General features: G+C 26.6%; 1 long non-coding RNA gene across 2 annotated transcripts; it reads right to left on the bottom strand.

The window, feature by feature from the left end:
• Positions 1 to 1098: 1098 nt before the first annotated feature.
• On the bottom strand, positions 1099 to 3410 carry LOC145090265 (uncharacterized). 2 transcript variants are annotated; one of them, XR_013701466.1, is made up of 6 exons: positions 3174 to 3410; positions 2999 to 3091; positions 2687 to 2895; positions 2066 to 2325; positions 1614 to 1711; positions 1099 to 1524 (listed from the first exon to the last, which is right to left on the bottom strand). It is a non-coding gene; the product is annotated as an uncharacterized LOC145090265 (long non-coding RNA). The 2 variants fall into 2 exon arrangements; XR_013701465.1 differs by lacking the exon at positions 1614 to 1711 and having other exon boundaries at positions 3174 to 3406.
• Positions 3411 to 5326: the final 1916 nt, after the last annotated feature.

Raw genomic sequence — 5326 nt, forward strand, 5'->3', positions numbered from 1 at the left:
ATTAATTCATAAGTAATAGAATTAATTTTACCATAAGGATATAAGAAATACTGGTTTCATGCTCCATAGAAAAATGCCTTATTAACAAACTGATTTATTCCCTAAGCAATAGAAAAATGCCTTATTAACAAACTGATTTATTCCCTAAGCAATAGTTATGTTTTATGTGTAATTTTTTTTTTTTTTTTTTGAAACGGCAAACTAACTAATCTACTCCTAAATAACCACCCATGTTTCCACCGAGACTTGAACCCCAAACCTCTCATATGAGATGGTCACTCCATACCGCTAGGCATCAATAACTGTTTATGACCAAATTAGCTCTCCTCAATTATCAAAATCTTAAAAATTACCTTAGAACACATGATTAGCCGCTAAATTACATAGATGTCCAAACAAAGACACGAGAATCTACTTCATGATTGATTAGTTAAAGCCGTTGGATAGCGTCTTGTAGTTTCTAACTTACTCTTTCTTAATCATCCAAGACAAAACAAATTAAACCCAAATTAACAATAAACAAGAAGAAAATTTTAACAATATAGATTCTGGAAGAGTTTTTGACTAAATTTGCAATCAATTGGGGACTTGGGACATATAAAAATCGCAAGGGAATCGCAAAACTGAGCAAAATCAACATCCTAATTGCAAGTTAATGTTAATGTTTATCAATTTCTATAGAAAATTCCTAAACCAATTTTTTTCCTCTGAATTTTTTGCAATACACACTAAAATAAATAAAAAAAAAACAATAATAAAAAATAGAAGTCTTTTTGAGGAGGAAAACAAGCGATATTACAGAAACCCTAATCTCCTGCACGACTGAAATCCCAAATACAATCTAGATGCAAAGTAAATCTAAATGAAAGACAAAACATAAGAGAATAAGATGGACTTGAAATCATCTATTGTGTGAAGCTAGAGCATCTTTCTCATTCACTTAACAAAAACAAATGCAACCCAAATCATCAAAATAACTATTATAAACTCAAAAAAACCATATTCCAAAAAAAAAAAGAGAAATAACATTGTTTCCATTGACACGATTAAGAAATAATCACCAACGGAATCAAGAAATTAGAGAAGACGACGTCAACAAAATCCAAAGGAGCAGTCAAAAAAATCTGACCCCATAAAAAACTGGACCCAAATTCAATAATCCATGGGATTATACAAAAGCCAAACTACAAAGACGTCAATGGATCTATATGTATATTCTCTTTTTGGTGTTGGTTTTAAAGTATTGTGTATTTTCCGTGTACATCCCTACCGCCTTGCTTTCTTTTCATTTTATGACCATTTTACCCTTAGCTCTAATTGGAAGGTTATATGGCCTTTTGTCCTCACTAACACATGTTTTTATCATACACAAATACAATATAGTTAAATGGAATATCATTTTAACAAATAACCAAGTAGAAACTAAGAAACTAAATGCACATCCAGAACCCAAGAACCGGTTTAGGAGCCTCATCATACCTTTCAAGCTCCTTTTTATGCACCTTCAATTAACAACACTAAAACCTACAATTGAAAGGATTAAGTGTTTAATAACTGAATATATCTAATGAATTGCAAAAATACATGTGTATTAGTATAATTTCGTCATTTACCCTTTAACAAATGACTTTCTAAATACCATCCTGAATGGAATTAAAATTGGATTATTCTTAAACATGTTGCTGCTCCTAACCTTCAACAATTCTATGACCTACAGAAATATATAATTTCAAAAGTTACTTGACTGCTTCTATATCATCTTTCAAAGCCTAGGCCTACTAACTTCTTTTATGTAGCTGTCAATATACAAAGTTCCACAAAAATTACAAAGAAATCAACACAAAAAAATTAAATATACTAACATTGTTGTAGTTGTTGATGTGTTAAAATATTTGTTGTTTTTTGGAACGGTATAGGAAATCATCAATTGGGTTGACTACCTGGAAAAAAACTTTGATCTAGTCCTAGAATACCTAGAAATTAGCATGAAACTCGTCTCAAAATCCTAGAATAATTCGTCATTTTCATAATCCATAACAAAACAATAGAATACACTTTATTATACCTCAACAGGTTGGAAGGTCTACAATTGTAACCATGCCAGTCTCGACTGCTATGACCTGAGAACAAATAAAAAAGGATGAAAACCCCTGAATCTTTGGGTGAATTTATGTACTTCAGTGGTTGGTAATAAACTACATAAATTTCAGTAAATAATACAATTTATCCGAATGAAGTTCAAGAGAGCAAAAAAATATTATCTTGTTGTGACTCCTCTGTAGTGGAATCCTTGGGTTCATTTTCCATGATCTGGATATGAAGAGGCTACATAATATCAAATAATTAACCTTCTCTCAAATTCAAATTTAATGAATCATTTCTTCCTAAAACCCAATAGTTTGAAAGCATGAATTCTGATCTTAACCTTGGAAACATAAAAATTTCAACTTAGGAATCAACATAACAAAAATAACTGGTGTTTCAAAGAAAATAGAGTAAATGATTAAAGAACAAAATGAAAGAATTAGACCAATATACGCATTCTTGAGGGCAACTATTTTGGAAGAACAATATGAAAAAGCATACCAAATGGTTCCATTTTGGCAATACAATCCTTCAAGTTTCTTGTTGCAACATAACATCATTATTTGCTTATTTAATTGCAGAAATTAATGAAAGACATTACCTTTTCAATAAGACTAGGACCATCAACGTCGTTGTTTGTTTATTTAATTGTGGTGGTGGCTCTTAGGGCTTTTTTATAGAGAGAGATGAAGGAGTGTTGTCGATGGCTCAAAACATTTCTTGGTAAGGGAACATGGGAGCTCTGAGGGCTCTAAACTAGGGTTTTTAATGGAGATTACAGCGAGAGAGATGAAGATGTATCTTCAGCCACTACAGAAAATCGAAAAATGAAAGAACCCGAAATTGAAACGAAACTTTAAAAAATACATATCAACTTAGGGCAAGAAAACATAAAGTGTGTTAGGACTCTTACCTAGTACTACCTACTTGACATGATAGGGCAGCGATGTCATTGTTTCAACCACCACCACTAGCATAAATGTTTTGTTAATATGAACCATCAAACCTACATGGAATCAAAGATACATACATCAAGCTGAGAGAGAGAGAAAGAGAGAGAACAAAACTAAATTGGACAGCGTAAACACCTAAATATGTAATTTGTAATGGGTGATGGCTTCGATTGAGCCTGGGATGAATCTCTTCAATTTATTGTGTATTCCTGAAGAAGAGGGATTTTCACAAAAATAGGAGCGGAGAAGTTGCCCTTCTGTTGAAGTAGTTGGACGGGATAAGGAAGGAGACCGGGTCCAAAGCTATTGACATTTAAAGTTTAAAAAGTATGTTAGAACGGATAAGATTATTTTTTTCTTCAATGCATAAAGTTATTGTACATGGTGTTTTAAGAGGTGTACCTCTTAAAATTCAGCATTTAAGGGTAAATGCTTATTAAGGTTATATATATATATATATATATATCTATATATATATATATATATATATATATATATATATATATATATATATATATATATATAGGTTCATGTGAGACAGCTTAATTTTGTGAGACCGTGAGACGCAATCCTACCTACTCATTTTGTAGATAAAAAAATATTTTTAAAATGCAAAATAATTGAAAATTTTTGAATTTTTTTTAAATATTATTTTCTTTATTTATATTTTCCAATAGTAAATTTAAAAAATTTTAAAAAAATTACCGCTTTTTTTACATATTCTAGTATAATATTAGAATATTTTACATATCTGATAAATCTAGTGGAACATCGTTTTATTATAATATTCTAAAAATCACATTAGAATATTTACAGTATAATATTTTATTACAATATTTCACGTATTTTTCTAAAAAAACGGTAATTTTTTAATTTTTTAGGTAAATAAAATGACGAAGATAATAATTAAATTTTTTTTTTCAGATTTTTTCTTTTATTTTGCATTTTAAAATTACTTTTAGATTGCATCTCACGGTCTTACAAAAGTAACATGGTCTCAAATGAACCTATATATATATATATATATATATATATATATATATATATATATATATATATACTAGTCGAATCTCCACACATTGAGCGTGAATATAATTATTTAATTAAAATAATAACATTTAACAAATTGTGATTTAGTATTTATACATGTAAAACCAATATCAATAGCAAAACAAACTCTATATTTAACATAGTTGTTTTATTAATTTTAATAAATTTATATCATTAGTTATTTACACTATTAATTCATGATTTTATAGACCGTTTTATGTTGTGTAAATTATATATCAAACATATATTGATTTCTATGTATAAAAAAAAGTAGTATGAAAAAATAAATACTGAAAGTTTTGATAAATTTATAGAACATTTTAAGTTGTGAAAATAATATATAAAACGTATGTTGATTTGTATTTAAAACAAATAAGAAATAGTATGAATAACACAATAGCTTTTAATTAAATAAAAACACTACAAATTTATAACATTTACATCAAACAAAACTTATTAAACACTTATAAATCATTCAAATTGAATATTTAGAAATCAACATACATTTTATATATAGAAACATTGTTATAAAAAATTTGTGTTGAAATAACCATTGATGCGTCAAAACTTTTTTTTAAAACTCTTTCATTTTGAATCACAAATATTTTCAAACATATGATTTTTTAATCAAAACTTACTTATATACTACTAATATATCTACAATGTGTATAATAAATAAGTGAAAAATAAAAAAACATTGCACATTAATAACCATAAGTTTAAAAAACTTTTGAATGTAGTGGAAAATATAAAGACAAATTACATTAATTTTAAATGAAAAACTATTGAGGTGTAATGAGAGTTTTAAACTCTTGATTTGTGTCAAATAATATAATATAAATATTAACAATTATACGTTATAAAAACAATATATAAGTATTTATGATTGAAATAATAATTTTTATACTAAGTTCTAACTAATATTATAATAATTTTAAGTATACGATAAGAAATATATAAAAAGTTGTGTTTGAATCAAATAGAATTAAGTTTTTGATTTAAAATTATTTTAAACTATAGGTATTTTTAACTAATTTATAAATAATTTATTTGAATATTTTTTATTTTCTATATTATTATTATTATTATTATTATTATTATTATTATTATTATTATTTCAAATATCAATAATTTGTTAAGATAATATAATATAATATATTCTTTAGTTTTACGTTATTTAAAACAATTATTAATTTTTAGTAATTAAAACTACTTATTTGAGTTTACATGAATTTATA

This window comes from Lactuca serriola, chromosome 2, assembly GCF_051521515.1.
Source record: "Lactuca serriola cultivar US96UC23 chromosome 2, Lser_US96UC23_V15, whole genome shotgun sequence".
Taxonomy (NCBI): Eukaryota; Viridiplantae; Streptophyta; class Magnoliopsida; order Asterales; family Asteraceae; genus Lactuca; species Lactuca serriola.